This window comes from Apium graveolens, chromosome 6, assembly GCF_009905375.1.
Source record: "Apium graveolens cultivar Ventura chromosome 6, ASM990537v1, whole genome shotgun sequence".
Taxonomy (NCBI): domain Eukaryota; kingdom Viridiplantae; phylum Streptophyta; class Magnoliopsida; order Apiales; family Apiaceae; genus Apium; species Apium graveolens.
Window position 1 is genome coordinate 43931507 of NC_133652.1, and position 23775 is coordinate 43955281.

The 23775-nt window shown below is 35.1% G+C and overlaps 1 non-coding gene across 1 annotated transcript; it reads right to left on the reverse strand.

Annotated features, from left to right (window-relative positions):
- Nucleotides 1–22965: 22965 nt before the first annotated feature.
- LOC141669295 (small nucleolar RNA R71) lies at nt 22966–23072 on the reverse strand. The gene has a single exon (XR_012553582.1). It is a non-coding gene; the product is annotated as a small nucleolar RNA R71 (small nucleolar RNA).
- Nucleotides 23073–23775: the final 703 nt, after the last annotated feature.

Genomic DNA, 23775 nt, shown 5'->3' on the forward strand with positions numbered 1-23775 from the left:
ATCTCGAGAAAGTTCAGAACACTTGCCTGATATTAGCTTACTATCCTGCTCTTGCTTTCAATCACAATCGTCTTACTCCTCAACTACCTGTTTCCCTTTCCTACGCCTTGCCTCTTCTGCTCACATATCATAAGCATTTATCAATCATCAACTCACAGGATTCTATTCAACACATACTTCTATCTACCCTTCGTTTTACCCAAATCCGATTAACGGATTGAAATCTATGCAATAACCAAGTAAACACCGAATATATACACCGATAGTCACACAACAGGTCATGTATAACACATAATACATCACGTAATCAATGACATATCATCTATAAAGAAGTCTCGGGTCATAAATATGTTTTCGGGTATTTAAAATGATTTTTAAAACATTTTTCGGAATTAAAACGGGTCGTTGGATCAATTTCGGGTTAATAAACAGGGTTCGGTTGGCTCATTCTGGCTCCGAAATAATTTTAGAATAATTATCGAGCCTTGGAAATAATTTAGAATAATATTTTAAAGCTCGAAACTATTTTTCAGAATTTTTAAATCATTTTTAAATAATTAAATCTAATTAAATAACTAATTAAAATCAATTAATTATTAATTAAATCAATTAATCAATTAATTTTCGAATTAATTGACCAATTAATCAATTATAAATTAACTGAAATTAATTAACTAATTAATTCAGATTTATTTGTGAATTAAAAATAATTTTCGGAATTAAAATAATAATTTTCAAAATTTTCAGAAATTAAAAATGAATTTTTATAATAAAAATAAGTAGGAAATATGATTTTTAAACATTTTATAAACAGGAATCCAATTTTTGCAAAGTCTGGAAACTACAGGGACCAAACTGCATCGTTTTCAAAACTGCAGGGACCAAACTGCAATTTTGCAGTCCAGTCGCCGGAAAATCGGGAGTGGCCGGAGAAGACGATCCCGGCGTCCTCACCCCACCAACACCTCCAGATTAACACTACACAACACCAGGAACTTGTTCATGCATTCAAAACATTCTAATCATCCCTGTTCTGGCCGGAAATTGGCCAAGAACATCGCCGGTTTCCGGCGAACATCGCAAATCTTTAAAACACAACTCCCTTTGATTCAAGCATCCTCTGTTAACGAGCTATATATCAATCGATTGCAAATTTTATAAGGAACACAACCCACTATAAATCAACAGCTAATAACCCCTGAATCAAAAACCCCCAAATTTCAATTGAAAACATTCATACGGGTTATAAACCCTAATTTTGAAATTCGAAAATTAAACTCAAATTTGAACATGTTATTGAACTCCAAATCAGACGTATGATATATGAAAATCATCAGGAAAACAAGCTCTACAACATGCAATCATCAAATCATACAAACAATGATCCGAACAAAAATTCATATTTTTAATAAAATAAATTCGAAAATAAATAATTTTTTAGAAAAATATCCTTGATTTCTGCAGTGAAATAAAGCTCAGAATCTGATAGAACACCTCAAATCCTTCGTTTTGGTTACTCAAGCTTTAAAAACAGAGATCGGTAACGCCTTCGTTTTGCTGTTTGATTCTTAGAACAGTTTATGTAATTAGGGTTTTTCTCTGAAAATTATATAATTAACTATCTGCAAATGATTTTGATACGAAATAAAATACGGTAAAAGGCTATTTATAATTACGGAAAATTTGTATCCCGTTGGATCATTCCGGATATAAAACAGTACGTTTATCTGTAAAAACTGATCCAAACGGTATCGGTTTTCAGGATAATTATCCAAATTAGTACAATTTGTACTGCGGTCTTGGTCTCAGCGCCTGGTTACACGTATTACGAAGTGATAATTGGGATAGTTTAATAAAAAGCTCCTGTTTATCGAAAATACGGGTTTTATTGATTTACCGAAACGAATATTGTATCGAAAATGTTGCGCCGAGACCCGCGCAGGACAAACCGTAAGCCGGATCGAAAAAGTCGAAACATGAAAAATGCTCGGAATATTATAATTAGGTTAGGAAGGAGTTCTCGGAAGAGTTTCGGGTTCCAAAAACGTAACAACGGTTGACGTCGGTTGGTTCCCGTTTTTATAAAATAGATTTTAATTACCCGGAAAAAGATTTTAGAAATTTCATATGATTCTTATGAATCCATAAATCAACATAAAAATAATTAGGAAGATATGACAATTATCTATATTTTATTTTGGACATATAAAAATTAAAATACTCAATTAATATTATTTTTGAATATTCAAGTACAGTTAACACTTAACAATTAACTCACAGAATAGATACTGGGCACACATACTAATATCAAAAATAATTACACGATATAACCCGGATATTACAAATACCAGCAATGCACTTGGGTCTTCCCTTCCACATTTTTACTCTAGATCTCAAAGGAGTACCTGATTTTTTTATTACTATTCTTTTCTTTTTTTTTCTTTTGATAAGTGAGGCTTATCAACACTTAGTACATCCACCAGATTTACTAACATCAGAACTGAACAGATAAGAAACACTATTCTAGTTTTTGACTTAGTAATAAGATACACAAAGTAAACTTCAACTAAGATAAATATCAGAATTTGCTTGTGTTAAAAGATTTCCACATAAACAATTACTTCAAACATGGGATCTTTAGTATATTAAAGACTACTAGGTCAGTATCTAGCACAATTATCCTCATTGGATTGAATAGTCACAGAAATATTCATATCACTATCAGAGTTTAGAAATTCACATCAGACAACAATCAGCACTTTAGCAATTTTCAATTTAAGCACAGAATACACAAAGATAGTAATATCTATAAATACTGATCATAAAATCTGATGTATCAGAACATAAACTAAGCAGATTTAGAGAAAGAACCTGAAACCATTCCAAGTTCATTTAGCAATCTTGTAAAAGTAGCTTCACACAGTGGTTTTGTGAAGATATCTGCTAGTTGTTGATCTGTGGGAACAAAATGCAATTCCACTGTACCTTCATCCACATGCTCCCTTATGAAATGGTACCTAATGCTGATGTGCTTTGTCATTGAGTGCTGAACTGGATTATCTGTCATAGCAATAGCACTTTGATTATCACAGTAAATAGGGATTTTAGAAAATTTTAACCCATAATCCAGTAACTGATTCTTCATCCAAAGAATCTGTGCACAACAGCTTCCTGCAACAATGTATTCTGCTTCTGCAGTTGATGTGGAAATTGACTTCTATTTCTTGCTGAACCAAGAAACCAATCTGCCTCCAATAAATTGGCAGCTTCCACTTGTGCTTTTCCTGTCAATTTTGCATCCTGCAAAATCTGCATCTGAGTAACCTATTAGCTTAAAGTCTGATTCTCTAGGATACCACAATCCCAGATCAGCTGTACCCTTAAGGTACTTGAAAATTCTTTTCACAGCTGTTAAGTGAGGTTCTCTTGGATCTGCTTGAAATCTTGCACAAAGACAGGTAGCATACATGATATCAGGTCTACTTGCAGTTAGATAGAGTAGAGAGCCAATCATACCTCTGTAATCAGTAATATCTACTGATTTACCAGTATCCTTATCCAACTTAGTTGCAGTGGCCATAGGAGTGGATGCACTTGAACAATCCTGCATTCCAAATTTCTTCAACAAATTTCTGGTGTACTTTAATTGACAAATAAAAGTTCCTACTTTATCCTGCTTGACTTGAAGGCCCAGAAAATAGTTAAGTTCTCCCATCATACTCATTTGATATCTTGACTACATCAGTTTGGAAAACTTCTTGCAAAGTATGTCATTTGTAGAACCAAAAATGATATCATCAACATATATTTGCACCAAAAGTAAGTCATTTCCATGGTTGAGGTAGAACGGTGTTTTGTCAATAGTTCCTCTATTAAATCCACTTTCCAGAAAAAACTGAGCTAAAGTCTCATATCATGCTCTTGGAGCTTGCTTAAGGCCATAAAGTGCTTTATCAAGCCTGTAGACATGATTGGGAAGTTTGGGATCTACAAAGCCTGGAGGTTGTTCAACATATACTCCCTCTTCCAATTCTCCATTATGAAAAGAACTTTTCACATCCATTTGAAAGACTTTAAACTTCTTTTGAGCAGCATAAGCCAAAAATATCCTTATGGATTCCAATCTAGCAACTGGTGCAAATGTTTCATCATAATCAATTCCCTCCTGTTGAGATTAACCTTTTGCAACCAGCCTTACTTTGTTCCTTTTAATTATGCCGTCACTGTCAGTTTTTTTTCTGAACACCCATTTTATACCAACAACTGATCTGTTCCTTGGTCTTGGCACTAGGGTCTAGACTTTATTTCTTTCAAACTCATTTAACTCTTCCTGCATTGCTTGCACCCAATCAGCATCTTGAAGAGCTTCTTCCACTTTCTTTGGTTCAGTATGAGAGAGAAAAGAATGATAAAGACATTCATTTGATGTAGTTGTTCTAGTTCTGACACCTACATCAGGATTTCCAATTATTAAGTCAAGTGTATGTGCTTTAGTCCACTTCCTTGCAGATGGAAGGTTTTCTCTAGAACTGGATGCTCCCCCATGATCCATGCTGTCTTTATCAACATTTTCTAATGCTCCCCCTGAAATTATGCTCTCTGAGTTGGATCCTTCATTATTTGAGTTTCCAGAAATATCAGAACATGAGTTTCCAGAATTATCAGAACTTGACCCATCAGTACTTGAAGAGCCTGTTGTAGGTACTGATGCTTCCTGACATGTGGTTGGATCTTCAGTATGCTCCACTTGCACAGGGGCATTTTCCTTAGGTGTAGTCACCACAGTTTCAATAACATCAGAGTTTAATCCATCAAAGTTTGCAGTATCAGGATTTACAGAATCAGAAATTAAAACTTCATTTTCGAATCTCAGCTGATCATGATCATTGAAATCTTCAAGTCCAGTAATCTTCTTGTCATCAAAAGAGACATTGATAGATTCCATGACAACCCTTGTTCTTAAATTATAGACTCTGAATGCTTTTGTAGAAAGTGGATATCCAACAAAAATTCCTTCATCAGCTTTTAGATCAAATTTGGATAGCTGTTCAGGATGAGTCTTAAGAACAAAACACTTGCATCCAAATACATGAAAATACTTCATATTTGGCTTCTTTTTCTTCACCATCTCATATGGTGTTTTTCCATGCTTGTTAATGAGTGTTGCATTCTGAGTAAAACAAGCAGTCTGCACAGCTTCAGCCCAAAAGTAGGTTGGCAACTTTGCTTCATCAAGCATAGTTCGTGCAGCTTCAATAAGAGTTCTATTCTTTTTTTCAACAACTCCATTTTGTTATGGAGTTCCAGGAGCAGAAAAATCCTGCTTTATTCCATGGTCTTTGCAGAACTCTTCCATGATCAAATTCTTGAACTCAGTGCCATTATCACTTCTTATGATCTTCACATAATCTTTGACCAATTTATCCAGTTGCTTGACATGATCAATCAAGATAGATGCAGTTTCACTTTTTATGTGCAAGAAATACACCCATGTGTATCTGGTGAACTCATCCACTATGACCATAGCATACTTCTTCTTTACAATAGACATGACATTCACTGGACCAAATAGAGCAACATGTAGTAGGTGATAAGGGTCAAGAATTGATGATTCAGTCTTGCTCTTGAATGAAGATTTTCTTTGTTTTGCCTTCTGACATGAATCACAAAGGCCATCGGGAGAAAATACTGATTTTGGCAATCCTCTCACAAGATCTTTCTTGACTAGTTCATTTATATTGTTGAAATTTAAATGAGAGAGTTTCTTGTGCCAATCCCAGCTTTCCTCAATTGATGTTCTACTCAACAGACAGATTGCAGAACCATCAGTACTTGTTGAAAGATTGGCTTTATAAATGTTACCATGTCTGTATCCTTTCAGAACAACTTTGCCTGTAGATTTGCTTACAACTTCACAGTGTTCTTCAAAGAAATCCACATGATAACCTCTGTCACAGATTTGACTCACACTCAGCAGATTGTGTTTAAGTCCTGAGACCAGAGCTACTTTATCAATGATGACATTCCAAGATTAATATTGCCATATCCCAGAGTTTTTCCAATGTTGCCATCTCCATAAGAAACACCTGGGCCAACTTTCTCCACAAAGTCTGATAGCAGGGCTTTATTTCCAGTCATATGTCCTGAACATCCACTATCCAGAACTAGGATGTTTTTCCTGTTGCCCCGCAATCACGAAGACCACTAATGGTTAGTTTTAAGGACCCAGACTTGCTTGGATCCTTTGGCCTTTTTAAGTTTGTTAACATTTGCAGCGGATTTAGCATCAGAGTTTATGTTAACAGTTTTATTATCAGAATTTGCAATATCAGACTTTGCATCATAACTTATACTAGAAGGAATAATGCTAACTTTCTTTACAGAAGGTTTTAATTGATAATAATCATAGTACATACTATGATATTCCTTACAAGTATAAATGGAATGCCATAAACTACCACAATGAAAACAAGGATTTAGTTGCTTATATCTAACAAACTGATTCTTAACTCCTGATTTTGAAGGTAAGGAGTTTATATTCTTATTTTTCCTGCAAAAAGAAGCCAGATGGTTAGAATTTCCACAGTTATGACATGTTTTTCTAGGAGCATTAGGAACAGGCTTATAATTGTTACTTTTGTTCACACCTTCCTTTCCATTCCTATTTTTCCTAGGTGGCTTTACCTTGTTTACATTCTTAACATCTTTCAGCTTATGCTTAAGCTGCTTCTTAGTCATTAAGCCTATGTTAACTTCAGTTGGCTTATCCTGTTGAGGTTTGTCATAAGTTACTATCTTCTTAACTTCTGATTTAACAATATCAGAATTTACAGTTACAAACTTAACAGGATTTACCTTTGATTTTTGTTTAACAATTTTAGGCTCGTTTTCTACAGTTCCCTTATGAAAGATATGTGTCCTAACTTTATCTTTGGTTTTGGTTTTGGTTTTTGTATGATGATTTAGGAATAACTTTTATGTAATCTGTTTTGATTTCATTGATATTAATAAAAGACTTGTTTTGGTTTTATTGCGGGCTTTATCTATTTAAGTGTTTAAATAAGATATACCATAGTTTAGAGTAAAGCTTTTTATGGATTATGATAAGATCATAATAATGAGACCTAAAAAGATGATAACTCTGAACTTAAATATTTCCTGGTCGTAGGATTACTAACTGGTAATTAGTAATCCGGAAAGATCGGTACATACTATGCTTGCTTCATTATGAAGGATGTCTGTTCTCATAGACATTTGTGTGGTGACACTATAGCTAGTATGTAGGTGCTTATTATAGAATAAGTTCACTGAACATGACTCACACAGATGAACAACTGATGGAGTTCACTCACGTGTCAGCAGATGTTCACATAGTGATAGTTGTACAAGAATCCTTAGACTTGAGGTCATCATAGTCATCTTGTGTACACTGAACTATACTTTGGTTTAGTTCTTAGTCTCCAGGGACAATAATAAGGGCTCTACTGGATGTAGGAATTTGTACACGAAGATAGTGTATGATCAATAAAGGATCTACCCCTTCCAGTGAAAGGAAAAGAATGTTCAATGATGATCCACTTATGCTAGTTCATGAATCTCTGGCCAGAGTGAATGAAATTAGAAAGGAGTTTCTAATTCACATTAATTAGAACTAAGCATAGTGAATGGGAAAGCATATGATTAAATAAGATAGGCTTGACACGAGTTCCATGCCTTGTATTTAATCATGACATTGCAGGATAGAAGGAATTAATTGTACGGTAACTATTCACTGAATGGATTCTTGGTATTCTAAGCAGTGAATTCGTATTATCCGGATAGTCGCGATATGCTGAGAAGTATCACTCACGATGTAGAATAAATATGATTAATTAATTAATCATATTTAATAAATTAGAGAATTTATATAAATAATGATAAAATAGTTTTATTATTATTTATTTCTACTACCGGCTTAATATTGAACCTACAGGGTCACACCATAAAAGAGAATGATTTAATGGTGGATGAATTAATTAATAATGGCTGGTAATTATTTATTTGTGAAATAAATAAATAATTATCAAATTTAATAATTGATTAAATGAGATTTAACTAATTATAAAATTAATTAAAAAAAGTTCTTAATATTATTAATTAAGAATTTAATTTTGGAAATTAAATCAACTGAGAGAATTATTTTTCTAAAGTGTTTAGAAAAGGGATTAATGATTAAAAGGTGTTTTAATTATTAGTTAATTGGTTAATAAGAATAATCAATTAAAGGGTTAATAATAATAATATTTTATTGGAAAATTTTCAGCTGAAAATTTTGCCTATAAATATACTATTATAAACCCTATTTGTCTCAACCAAAATAAAAACCCTAATTCTAAAGCAGAAAAGAGAGGGAGGCAACTAATTCTCTCAACCTCTTCCTTCCTCCATTATTTTGATTCCTTGGTGGATACCGGTGGAGTGCTTCACAATTGAGGAGCAGCTGCTAGGGATCTCCGTTCATCGTTCTTGGATCGTTATTAAAGACCTCCATCTTTCCATTAACGTAAAGCTTCTTAAGGTAAACATACTGAACTACGAATTAAATATTATTTTTCGCATGGATCCTGTGGAGGGTTTCGGTTTTTTTAAGATTTAAATTTACGTTTTCGTTGCGTTTATGTGCTAAAAACCCTTCAATGGCATCAGAGCTACTTGCGAAAAGTTTTTAATTCGTTTATGTGTTTAATTGTTTTCGATATATGAGCATGTACGTGATTCACCATGATTTGATGTTGATATAATATGCTTATATATGTATGGTTTTGAATATATGATATTCATGTGAGTTGTATAATCATAAGATGATTATGTAATCTGTATATATACTGATATATACATGATTTATGTTTGTTCTAATTATGAGAATCATATTAGATACGGATTCTGAATTGGCTGCTGCAGATTTGCTGAAATCTGGGTTTGGTGTCCGATTTACGCAAACGGATACCCTATTCCATAGGTAAACGAACGTCTGAACAAAACTGATATCTATAGCTATCAACGACTCGTTTGTAAGGCGTTTGATGTCGTTTACTGCCCTTAAACAATAATTCTTGTTTTTCTGATTTGATTCTGATTTTTCTGATTTTTGTCTTATTTTTTTTTATGATTAGATCATGGATAATATGATATGTTAAGATCAGATTATGTGTTTTAACATGCTTTTATGTGTTGTATGAGCATGGTGGATGGTTATGGTCTTTCGACCTTAGTGTAATGATTTTGGTTTTAAATACGACTTGCATGTCGTCAATCTTTGTAATCATAAATCTCGAATGTAACTCGAGTTATTCTTGTAAGTTCTTTAGATTAGTTTTACTTTCAATCATGTAATGTAATTGAAGACTCAAGAAGGCTATCCAATGGAGGTGATACAAAGAAGAAGACGAGGCATACAAGAAGTCTAAACAAAGAAGAAGACTTATGTAATAAGTAGTTGTATTTATTTCCATCACCATATTAGATTGACCTTGATCTTTATCATGAGCTTGATAAAGATCACATAGGATGGGGCCATAACCAAACACATTTACTTTATTGCACTTTATATTTACTTGTTTATTTAATTTTATATATGAGATATATGCCTATGTTTACCATGCGATGATAGATTTAGGTGAACTTAAATCAATATAAGGCGTGCTCTAAAAAATCTAGAATATGAATTGTTTCTTGCCTTAACAATAATATTATGAATACAATCATGAGATTCTTGTGTTTATGAAACACGTAATTAAATATGAATTTTCAATATTGAGAGAAAGGATGATTCTGTCAACAACAGATTTCTATCTGTAAGAAAGGGGTATTAAGTGACGCCTCTTGACAATGCTCCCCCCGATCTGGGAATCATCTGATTATCGATTATTGATTTGAAATATTTAATTTAAAAGGAAGAATCTCTTTATAATATTATTATGATTGTAACGTAATATAATCCCTATAAAATTAAATAATATCAAGTAGTAATTGCCCAATGACACAACGAGATTGTGTCGGTCAAAGCCTTCCAACATGGTAGAAAGTAGTTCTTATTTTTGAATCATTGTCGTTTTATGCTACAACCGAGGGCTTTGATTTCGAAATAATAAATACTTGTCTATTACATAGAGATGTGTACATTGAATTAGAATACTAGATGCTCACAAGTTGACTGGTCCTAATTTTGCTGACTGGCTTCGAAACTTGAGAATTGTTCTCAGGGTTGAGAAGCTGGAATATGTGCTTGACTCACATAAGCCTACTGAACTTGCTAGCGATGCACATAATGATGAACATGTTGTGTATCGTAAGTGGATAGATGATGCACATGTTGCTCAATGCATAATGCTAGCTCCCATGAACATTGAGCTACAGAAGCAACATGAGCATATGGATGCTCACACTATCCTTATGCATCTACAAGAGTTGTATGATGTGGCAGGGAGGACAGCTCGATATGAGATATCGAAGGAGCTGTTCGGTTGTAGGATGTCTGAGGGATCATCTGTGAATGACCATGTACTTAAGATGATCAATTTGATTGAACGTCTTGGACAACTTGGTTTTGCCATGGATGGGGAGCTGAGCCAAGACTTGGTCTTGCAATCACTTTCGAGTTCGTTCTTGCAGTTTGTTGTGAACTTTTATATGAATAAGCTAGATGTCAGCCTGCCTGAACTCCACAACATGTTGAAGACCGCGGAATCGAATTTTCCTCCTAAGAAGAGTTCTGTTCTTCTAATTGGTGAAGGTTCCAATCCTAAGAAAAGGAAGAAGAACCCTTCCAAGAAGAAGAAAGTAGGTGAGAAAAAGCCGGTTCCACTAAAAGCTGAAGACCCCAAGAGCAAAGCTGTTTGCTTTCACTGTAACAAGGTGGGGCACTGGAAGAGGAACTGTAAGGTTTACCTTGCAGAATTGAAGAAGAAGAAGGGTAGTGAGGCTACCGCTTCTGATTCAGGTATGTTCATGATCGAAGTTAATATGTCACTAAGTTAAATTTCTACTTGGATGTTAGATACCGCCTGTGGTTCTCATATTTGCAATTCATTGCAGGGACTAAAGGGAAGTAGGACTCTTGAAGAAGATGAGGTGATTCTACGTATGGGCAATGGAGCAAGGGTTGTCGCCATATCTGTAGGATCATTTAGTTTACATTTGCCTACGGGCAAGACTATTATTTTGAATAATTGTTATTATATTCCCTCTATTGTGAGGAATATTGTTTCTATTCCTATATCGGATTTGGATGGTTTTTCATTTATTATTAAGAATAATGAATTTTCTATTCTTAGAGATAATGTTCTTTATGGACGTGGTACTTTAAATAATGGTCTGTATGTATGTGATGTAGAGCATAATTTACTTCAGATTGAACAAACTAATAAAAGAAAAAGGGATGATGAAAATCTCACTTTCTTGTGGCACTGCAGACTTGGTCATATTAGTGAAAATAGACTGCGGACATTGCATAAGGAAGGGTTACTTGACCCCTTTGATTTTGAATCATATCCTACATGCGAGTCTTGTCTATTGGGTAAAATGACCAAATCTCCATTTAGTGGACATGGAGAGAGGGCTGCAGATTTGATAGGATTGGTACACACAGATGTATATGGACCAATGTCTACGCAAGCCATGGGTGGATTTTCATACTTCATTACTTTCATAGATGATCAATCTTGATTCGGATATGTGTATTTGATGATACCCAAGTCTGAAGCCTTTGAAAAGTTCAAAGAATATAAGTATGAAGTGGAGAAACAAACCAAACATAGTATTATAACTCTTCGATCAGATCGAGGTGGTGAATACTTGAATGGAGAGTTTCTAGCTTATCTCAAAGAAAATGGTATAGTCTCCCAGTGGACTCCTCCATATACTCCACAATTGAATGGGGTATTTGAAAGGAGAAATCGAACTTTGTTAGACATGGTTCGGTCCATGATGTGCTATGCGAATCTTCCAGTATTCCTATGGGGTTATGCATTGGAAACCTCAGCATATTTACTGAAAAAGGTGCCTTCCAAATCTGTTCCTCAAACTCCATATGAGATATGGAAAGAAAGGAAACTGAGTCTTAAACACGTTAAGATTTGGGGATGTCCAGCTTATGTCAAGAAAGTTGACCCAGATAAGCTGGAATCTCGATCCGTAAAATGTAATTTTATGGGATATCCTAAAGAGACTTTAGGGTAATACTTTTACACCGATCATAGGGTGTTTGTCTCCAGACATGCTACCTTCTTGGAAAAATAGTTTATCCTTGAAGGAAACAGTGGGAGCAAGATTGAACTTGATGAAGTTCAAGAAGCACAAACTACTACGGATCAAGTGGAAACACCTATTCAGACTCAACAACCTTCTGTGGAACAACCCATTCGTAGGTCAGGGAGAGTATCTCGCCAACCTGAGAGGTATTATGGCCTTGTCATTGAGAATGACAATGAGTTGTCAATCATTGATGATGACGACCCTATGACCTATAATGAGGCTATGAGTAGTGTTTACTCAGAGAAATGGCAAAGTGCCATGAAATACGAAATGGAATCTATGTATACCAACCAAGTATGGACTCTGGTTGAGGTGCCTGAAGCTGTTAAGCCTATTGGGTGCAAGTGGGTATACAAAAGAAAGATTGGAGCAGATGGCCAGGTGGAGACCTATAAGGTCAGGCTCGTGGCAAAAGGATTCAAACAAAGGCAAGAGATTGACTTTGATGAAACTTTTTCGCCTGTAGCCCTATTAAAATCAATTCGGATTTTGCTTACGATTGCTGCTTACTACGACTATGAAATCTGGAAAATGGACGTGAAAATGGCCTTCCTCAATGGGGAACTTGAAGAGGAAGTGTATATGACACAGCCAGAGGGTTTTCTTTCCAAGGTAAATGAACACCTAGTGTGTAAGATGCTACGAACCATATATGGTTTAAAGCAAGATTCTCGTAGATGGAACATCCGTTTTGATGAGACAATCAAAGAGTTTGGTTTTATTAAAAACATAGATGAACCATGTGTCTACAAGAAGGTTAGTGGGAGTGCGCAAACATTTCTTTTATTGTATGTGGATGACACACTTCTTATAAGAAATGTTTTGCGACGCTTTCATCTGATTAGGGATATTGTTGAAAGAGGAGAAGTCAACGTCAAGAGAGTTGACACACATAACAACATAGCAGACCCTTTAACAAAGCCACTTTCTCAAAGTCACTTTGATCGTCATAAAGACAAGATGGGTATTAGATACCAGAGTGATTGGCTTTAGTACAAGTGGGAGATTGAAAGAGATGTGTCCTACGTCCAATCATGTATGATGATTTAGGAATAACTTTTATGTAATCTGTTTTGATTTCATTGATATTAATAAAAGACTTGTTTTGGTTTTATTGCGGGCTTTATCTATTTAAGTGTTTAAATAAAATATACCATAGTTTAGAGTAAAGCTTTTTATGGATTATGATGAGATCATAATAATGAGACCTAAAAAGATGATAACTCTGAACTTAAATATTTCCTGGTTGTAGGATTACTAACTGGTAATTAGTAATCCGTAAAGATCGATACATACTATGCTTGCTTCATTATAAAGGATGTCTGTTCTCATAGACATTTGTGTGGTGACACTATAGCTAGTATGTAGGTGCTTATTATAGAATAAGTTCATTGAACATGACTCACACAGATGAACAACTGATGGAGTTCACTCACGTGTCAGCAGATGTTCATATAGTGATAGTTGTACAAGTATCCTTAGACTTTAGGTCATCATAGTCATCTTGTGTACACTGAAATATACTTTGGTTTAGTTCTTAGTCTCCAGGGACAATAATAAGGGCTCTACTGGGTGTAGGAATTTGTACACGAAGATAGTGTATGATCAATAAAGGATCTACCCCTTCCAGTGAAGGGAAGATAATGTTCAATGATGATCCACTTATGCTAGTTCAGGAATCTCTGGCCAGAGTGAATGAAATTAGAAAGGAGTTTCTAATTCACATTAATTAGAACTAAGCATAGTGAATAGGAAAATATATAATTAAATAAGATAGGCTTGAAACGAGTTCCATGCCTTGTATTTAATCATGACATTGCAGGGTAGAAGGAATTAATTGTACGGTAATTATTCACTGAATGGATTCTTGGTATTCTAAGCAGTGAATTCGTATTATCCGGATAGTCGCGATATGCTGAGAAGTATCCCTCACGATGTAGAATAAATATGATTAATTAATTAATCATATTTAATAAATTAGAGAATTTATATAAATAATGATAAAATAGTTTTATTATTATTTATTTCTACTACCGGCTTAATATTGAACCTATAGGGTCACACCATAAAAGAGAATGATTTAATGGTGGAGGAATTAATTAATAATGGCTGGTAATTATTTATTTGTGAAATAAATAATTAATTAGCAAATTTAATAATTGATTAAATGAGATTTAATTAATTATTAAATTAATTAAGAAAAGTTCTTAATATTATTAATTAAGAATTTAATTGTGGAAATTAAATCAAGTGAGAGAATTATTTTTCTAAAGTGTTTAGAAAAGGGATTAATGATTAAAAGGTGTTTTAATTATTAGTTAATTGGTTAATAAGAATAATCAATTAAAGGGTTAATAATAATAATATTTTATGGGAAAATTTTCAGCTGAAAATTTTGCCTATAAATATACTATTATAAACCCTATTTGCCTCAACCAAAATAAAAACCCTAATTCTAAAGTAGAAAAGAGAGGGAGGCAACTAATTCTCTCAACCTCTTCCTTCCTCCATTATTTTGATCCCTTGGTGGATACCGGTGGAGTGCTTCACAATTGAGGAGCAGCTGCTAGGGATCTCCGTTCATCGTTCTTGGATCGCTATTAAAGACCTCCATCTTTCCATTAACGTAAAGCTTCTTAAGGTAAACATACTGAACTACGAATTAAATATTATTTTTTGCATGGATCCTGTGGAGGGTTTCGGTTTTTTTAATATTTAAATTTACGTTTTCGTTGCGTTTATGTGCTAAAAACCCTTCACCATACTGTTCTTGTCATCTCCATAGCCTAAGCCCTCTTTCCAGTTTCCACTACTAAGAATATCCCGAGTTGCTTTACCAGAGTTACTCCAAGTCCTGATAATTTCTCTTTCCTTTTCTAGCTCAGTTTTTAGAGATTCATTCATTTTTAGCACTTCATCCCTAACATAAAAGGCATCATCTCTATCTTTCTGAGTTTGATGGAATATGACTAACTCCTCTAAATAATCATTCCTCTTTTTATAAGCAAGATTTTTCAGAAGTTAATCTTTCACATGTTAAAGTTTGATCTTTATAACTAATGAACATGGTCTTAAGATATCTTCTTAACTCAGTAATATCATCAGTATGAAAGGCATAAGTAGTTTGAGGTACCTTTAGGTCAGCAGTATCAGAACTGCTATCATCATTTGCCATCAAGACATAGTTTTCCTCATCCTCAGAATCTGAAGCATCTGACCAGCTTTTCTTCTTTGTGACAAGAACCTTGCCTTTGTCACTCTTCCCTTTTCTACAATCTGGATATATGTGGCCTTTCTCACCACAGTTGTAGCATTTAACATTTGAGTAATCTCCTCTGTCAGACTTTCCTCCTTTGCCTTCAGATTTTCTGAAACCTTTCTTTTCAGAACTTGCACCTTTCTTGGAAAACTTCTTTCCTCTCCTGAATTTTCTGTACACAATCTTTGTGATCCCTTTCACCATAAGAGCACACAACTTCATCATCTCCTCATCAGGGTCCATCTCATGTGTACTTTCAGTTTCTGAGTCATCATCACTTTCAGAACTTGATGACTCAGTATCAGACTTTGTGATGTGAGCCTTTCCCTTGCCTTTCCTTGAGGCAGCTTCTTTGGGACTTTCCTCCTCAGCCACAAAGGCAACTGTTCTTGACTTTCTTCCATTCCTCTTGCTTCTTTGTTCCATCTCAAGTTCATGAGTCTTGAGCATCCCATAAATTTCATCAAGAGTTGTTTCATCAAGATTATAGTTGTCTCTTATTATTGTGGCCTTTAAATCCCATCTTTTAGGAAGAGCTAACAGGAATTTAAGATTTGAATCATCAATATCATACTCTTTGTCAACTAGTGACAAGTCATTCAAGAGTTTGACAAATCTGTCATATAAATCAGTTAATGACTCATCAGGCTTTGAGTCAAAGTGCTCATACTCTTGAGTGAGTATCGTCTTCCTGTTCTTCTTGATTGAATCAGTTCCCTGACACCTTGTTTCCAAAGCATCCCATATCTCTTTTGCAGTCTTGCAGTTAATTATCCTATTTGACATGACATTATCAATGGCACTATGCAGCAAGTGTCTTACCTTTGCATCCTTTGCAATTGATGAGATATCTTCAGCAGTGTAATCACTTTTCTCCTTTGGTACAGACTTTGCTGGCTGACCTGCAACTTCCACAGAGAGTTTGGTTGGCATATGTGGTCCTTCATAAATCCTGTCGAGAAGATAGTTAAGTCTAAATGCTCTAATGATCAAGTACTAAAGAAGAAAGATGATGAAGCTTGTTAGGTCACACACACTGTAGAAGGGGGTTGAATATAGTGTTTAGCACAATCAAATCGAATATAAGAACTCAAGTAACAGAAAATAGATTTTCTTCAACATAATAAACTCTGTTACAATATGGAACTGTCTTCTCTCAGTGATGAACAAATTATCACGAGAGCTGCTAGAGTTACAAAAAATAATAACTTCGATAATCGTAACACTTATAGTGTAAACTCTATGCCTGTGTTTATATACTACACAGTTACAAGATAATCTTCTAATTGATATGGAACATAATTATGCTTCCTAAAATATATCAACTAGTTATCTTTTCTTCCAAGTATTCTATTCTTCATAGAATTCCTTCTTCAAACCATCTGATCCAAAGAAAAGCCAATCGTTGTCTACTTTCATGACTATTGGGTTAAATGCTAGAGAACCAAGAGACAGGGCCAGGCTAGGTTCCGATGAAGCTAAGATCAAGATAGGAGTTGAAGTTGCTACTAGAGATCCATTTATGTTGACTGACAGACCTCTTGAAGATGTTACACAGAAATACCTTGATAAGGTTATCTCTATTCAAGTGGTACTGGATGTTCATGACAAGCACAATGTTAAGGAAAATCTGATTCTATTTCTTGAAGATGGAAGGACATATCAGATGTCAGAATCAGATGTGCTAAATAAATCACTGAAAGAACTTCAATTCTTTCATTACCTTTTAGAGGTAAAGTCTGATATTACCAGGAGATGGTCAAATTTCATATTGAAGACCATAAGAGATAAAGCTAGAATTTCTGGTTCAAGGGTTACATAATTCATTTTTAACATAGTTGAAGATGATGGAAGTGAAATTCCAATGAAGAAGGATTCTGCTAAACTTGAAATGATACTGAAAGAGAAATGTCCATGCTACAATGAAGATTCTTCTCACCCAAGGGTAATAAGACTGGATGATGGTTTAGAAAGAAACCATATCTCTGCTTTAAGGACTGCAATCTACCAGATTGAAAGTCAGGGTGAAGAGATGAAGCAAGTCAAAGCTACAATGTCTCAAGTCCTGAGGAATAAAGAAGAAAAGCTGATATCAAACTTTATCAAGAATCATTTTGGATTCAGATTGACTAAGTGAGATTGATAAAAGCTACAAGGACTGTAAGTTGTAGTTAGTTATCTAGTTAAACTCTTATTTGCATTTGTACTTAAATATTTTTGACATCATCAAATCTATTAACTTGTATATTTTGCATAATTTACAAGTTGGGGGAGATTGTTAGATATATTTGAGATTTCATGTCTAATATGATTTGTGTTTAGTTTTCAGTTTTTAACAACAGGATAAATCAGGACTTACTGATATCAGGACTTACTGGAAGTCAGAACTTAATATCAGAACTTAAGGTCATATTAGAACCTAAGTGCGGGAAGACTTTCAGATAAGGAATGAAGCTGATTTACAGGAGAAGATCGAGACTAAGACAAAAGAAGATATGCATGGAAAGAGTTAGAAGACTGAAAGACTTGTAGAAAATATCTGATTGATATATTTTAGGAGACAGAATTATATTTCATATCAATTAGAATCTATCTTGTAACTGTGTACTATATAAACACAAACTTAGGGTTTACACTATATGTGTTATCATTATCGAGAAGATTATATATTGTAACCTAGCAGTTCTTAGTGATATTTGTTCATCACTGAGAGAGAACAACAGTTCTTATTGTAACAGAGTTTATTTAATATACTTGATCCTTGTTACATACTTGTGGTAAATCGATTTGATTGTATAAACACTGTATTCAACCCCATTCTACAGTGTTGTGTGACCTAACAATATATCTGTAAGTATATGTGTATATATACACACAAATATGTATGTATGTACACTTACACACACTTACAAACATATTACACACAAACACAGTAGTTCAAAACACACTTTCACTTGCACTTATATTTGGTTTTTTCTTCTTTTTTTACTTGTTTATGTTCTAAATTGGTTGCTCAATTCTTATGGTAGATGTCAAATGAAAATCAAAGTAACGACCCCACCTATGATCCTTTTAAAGACCCTAAGCGGAAAGCTAAGTCAAACGATCCAGGATGGAAGTATGGGTTTTGGCCGGATTCTCGTGGGTTGTATCTTCGTAGGTTTTAGATCTCCTATGTATATAGAAGGAAAATGAGAAAATGGTTTGTTAAAAATTAGAACTGTTATTCCTTAACAATCTAACAATAGAATTATAGAAGGGGGGTTGCATGTAATTCTGGTTCCTTTTAAAATAATAAAATCTCTTTGCAAAATGTATTTGTGTTTGAATAAACAAAAGTACGGAATAAAAGATCTATGTATTCAAGACACAAAGTAAGTAAACACAATGACTTAAAAACTTTCTGATGGATTGATCTTTCCACTATATATATAATTATGAGAACTCTGTGATGCAAGAATGCACACAGTTGCTTACAAGTGTTTATACAAAAGAACAGAGAAATTCCTAACAGATGTAGCTTTTTCTATTTCTCAGTTCAATCTATTTTTAATCTGCTTGCTACACTTGGTTTATATACTACCAAGTTACACATGAAAGAGAAAAATAGATTAAACAAAATATGTAAGTCTATTCACATGTTTCTTCATTTTCTGTCCAACATTTTTGTATTTCTTCAAGTAAGCATGGAAATGGAAATGCTCCTTTGTTCTCTCAAACCTGCAAATAGGTTGTCACATTCTTTTTGTATACAATCAACCCATGTGACTGTCAAGTCACTTTCAACTGCTATTTGAATTTGTTATCCCTCGAGATATCACTGTTATCCGTCGATACTCCACATAAGTTATTCGTTGAGTCTCTAATAGATCATCCGTTGAAAGTGTCTTGAGTCATCCATCGAAGCTTTGTAGTTTATCTGTTGAAAGCATCTTCTTTAGTAGTTGATACTGTTTTACTTATGTAAAATTACAACACATCTGATATTTACAATTAGCCAACCTATTTTGCATATCTTTCGAGTAGTCACATGTCTTAGAATTCTCTACAACTTCTAAACTTCTAAAACATTACAGTATACAGGAATGTGCTACAAAAATTATTGAGATATAAGCTATTCTATCAATGAATGAACAATTGTGATTATCTGTTGATAGTTTCAAAATTACTTAATTAAATCTACTAAGGTGTTTTAGTGAATTATCATCAAGCCTACAACATATTCCTAACAATCTCCCCCAATTTATGTCTACTAGAATTGTAGGCATAAATTTAAAAGGACTTGATGATAACAAAACACATTTCACAAAATATACAATCAATAGTAAATAAAAATGATAACTGCTGCATTATATTGAAAATTGCACAAAAGAAAGTTCACAGGAATCTCACAAGCCATTTTTCAAGGTGTTCCTCTAGACTGAGCAAATTAATTCTTTTTCCTTGATTGTCTAGTCTTCTTTCCCAGTTTCTCATTGTTTTCTTCTAGTTGGTGTTGGAATTGTCTGTAAAAATCAGATTCATCTTCATTATTGAGATCCAGCATCTCCTGCATTTCCTTGAGAGTATCATTGCTTGATATTTTCAGCTGGTCTTCAAGTCTTAAGAATCTTCTGGTAATTTTTTCATCCTTGAACTCTATCAACCAATATGGTCTCAAATGCACTCTACTCCCAGTGTAAGGAATAGATAAGATTCCTGGTAGTGCATTTGGATCTCTCCAGCTTTGCATTATTTGTTGAATTTTGTTGAGTACCTATGTTCTGGAAACCTTGGTGAATCCAAAATCCTTCTTCATTATAGAGAATACTTTCACCAAGACACTGTAGCCTTCATTGAAAATCTTATGCAAAGGCCATGTGATTTTCTTTCCACCCTTGTACCTGAACACCAACCTTTCCGGGAGTCTGTTGCAGGCATTAATTGCTCTTACTTCATCTAGCTCATCCAGGTAAAGGTTGATATCTGAGAGTTCTTTTATGTCACATATAAAGAGTTGATCTCCTTTGTTGATTGTTGGCTTGGGTTTGGATAAGGCTTTAGATTAAGATAAGACATGCTTGACTTGCTTTCTTGGTGATTGCTTCTTTCTTTTTTATGTAGCTGGAATTGGAATGTTCAACTCAGGAATAGGTAAGTTGTCCCAGTCTGTTGGTTCATCCTTGGGAATGATGGGCTCACCATGAAAATTCAGATCAGAATGGACCTTAAACTCAACTTGCTCCATTGTAGGTACAATTATTTGACTTATAGTGGTAGATGATAAGTGGCATTTTATACCAATTAGAACGTCTTAAAATGGCTTAATTTGGTGTCTTGAAATCAAGTATATTGTGTATTTGATGCATTTTTCTAGTGTTTATGCATTTCAGGGTATTAGTTGCATTTCGGGGGAGGAATCATCAAGAATAAGCCTTGGCATGTGTTCACCGTTGCGAAAGGAAAGAAACGGGCAGATTACGGCGAAGAAACGGAGCAAAATCAGATTTTTTTCCAGTAGAGGTCTGAGCGCCCGCTCAGCATTGCTGAGCGGCCGCGCAGCTATGCTGAGCGGCCGCGCAGCTATGCTGAGCGGCCGCGCAGGGTCGGGGAAAAAAATATATTATTTTAGGACTTCTACTTCTGTTTGGTTTCCACTTCTATGTAATCTGAGTTTTATGGGACTATTATATAAGTAGATTTGAGACATTTTTCACAAGGGGGGATTGAAGAAGATCGTGTTGTATAGCAAGGAGCGAAGGAGATAAGGAAGAAGACCGATTTAGCACACTGCAACGAAGAGGAAGCATATCTTCTTGTGATTCTTGTTTCGTTGTAACGTTGGATGCTAGTTTTCTTGCTTTGAACTTATTTACTCTTGTGACGTACTCTGTTTTAATATAATTAGTTTAGTTATTATTTTCTTGTGTTTGTTTATCATGATTTCATATGAACTCATGATGACGATAAGTGCTATTATGGGCTAATCGTGATCATGGGGTTGCAACGGATTTATTATGGAATTCTTTAGTTAATTGTTTAATACTTTAGTGTGTGTGATGATTGTATGATATCTAGTATTGGTTGTGCGTAGTCGTCTTATGTGCGTCATGAACATATAAGATAGGGTGTTAATCTCTTGTGAAGCGACGGTGGATCTTGAGATTTAGAACTTGCCATGGTGGATCTTGAGATTTAGAACTTGCCATGCTAGCATAGGTTCATGTACGTTGTATATGATTAGTGGGTAACTCTAACAGTTTTATTTGCCCTATGTAATCAAAAGGAATAACTTGTGCTTAAATCGTTGTGTTGTCAATTTCTGTAGACATATAGGAACTCAACATAATTGATGACTATTCAACTTCTATCTTAATTGTGGATGCTTGGTAGAATGGTATTAGTACAATGAAAGTTGGCTTTTATCAGTTTCGTGTTATTCGATTAATATCATCACCGTCACATGCTAAAGGTAACAACAATGGCTATTGAAGGAAGCAATAATGAAGTTGTGATCTCATGAGTGTTTTATTGTTGATAAATTGAAGTGTTAGTTAAGTGATTAATTAAGTAGTTAATTGTAGTTAATATTTAATCAACAATTTTAAGTGTTAGTGTCTTAACATTGAGAAGTAATCATACATTGGTGAGTGAGTTCAATTAGACAATAATTTAGTCTGAGTCTCTGTGGGAACGAACTAGAAAGTATTCTATATTACTTGCGAACGCGTATACTTGCATGAATATTAGTGCGTGTTTTCGCCCTAACAAGTTTTTGGCGCCGCTGCCGGGGACTCGGCGTATTTGTTTAGTTTATGTACTCACCATCATTGGTCATTAGGACTCAGTGATTAGGACGTAGTAGTTAATTATTGTTTTCGGTTGTGTTTCAGGTACTTTAGCAAGCGTTTATGCAAACTCGTTCTCGTGCTCGCAAGAGGACCTTAGATACAGCTGAAGGAAAAGACGAAGTTATTGATACTCCGGAGAAGTTAGATTTTGAGGATTCGGATTCAGGAACTGAGCAGAAAGAACCAGTAAACATGGGAGATCGTATTGTTCAAGCTGATCCAGCTCTTATGGATTTTTCTCGGCCTAAAATTGATGACATTCAGTCAAGCATCCTTCATCCGGCTATTCAAGCTAACACCTTTGAAATCAAGCCGGGCACTATTCAGATGGTGCAGAATTCTGTTTCTTTTGGAGGAGCGGCAACTGAAGACCCCAACATGCACATAAGGAATTTTGTCGAGATCTGCAGCACTTTTAAGTACAATGGCGTGACTGATGAGGCTATCAAGTTGAGGCTTTTCCCATTCTCACTGAGGGACAAGGCTAAAGACTGGTTACATTCTGAACCAGCTGGGTCGATCACTACGTGGCAAGATCTTGCGCAAAAGTTTCTGGTGAAGTTTTATCCGATGGCAAAGACTGCTGCTATGAGGAGTGCTCTTACTCAATTTGCGCAGCAACCTACAGAATCTATGTGAGAGGCTTGGGAACGCTACAAGGAAATGTTGAGAAAATGTCCACATCATGGAATGCCGGATTGGATGGTGATCACTGGTTTCTATAATGGTTTGGGGGCCCAATCTCGGCCCATGCTTGATGCAGCCGCTGGAGGCGCCTTATGGGCTAAAAGCTATACTGAGGCGTATAATCTTATAGAGACGATGGCTGCAAATGAGCATCAAAACCCAACTCAGAGGATGACGTCAGGCAAGGTAGCAGGTATTCTGGAAGTTGATGCAGCCACCGCTATTGCAGCCCAGCTCCAAGCGCTATCAATAAAGGTTGATTCTCTGGCTACATATGGAGTTAATCAAATAGCTATGGTTTGTGAGCTTTGTGCAGGTTCTCATGCTACGGATCAGTGTTCTCTTGTCAACGAATCTGTTCAGTATGTGAATAACTATCAGCGACAGCAGCAGCCGACAGCAGCAGCCTGTGCCAGTAACCTATCATCCTAACAACAGAAATCATCCAAATTTCAGCTGGGAAAATAATCAGAATGCTATTCAGCCACCATACCAGCAAGGAGTGAGTAAACAGTTTAACCCACCTGGATTCCAGCAACCACAGCAGTATGCTACAAGGCAATCATATCCTCAACAGGGAAGTACAGCTGCACCTACTAGTGCTGATTTTGAGGAACTTAAGTTGTTATGCAAGAGTCAGGCGGTTTCTATCAAGACCTTGGAAAATCAAATCGGTCAATTAGCCAATGCAGTGCTCAATCATCAACC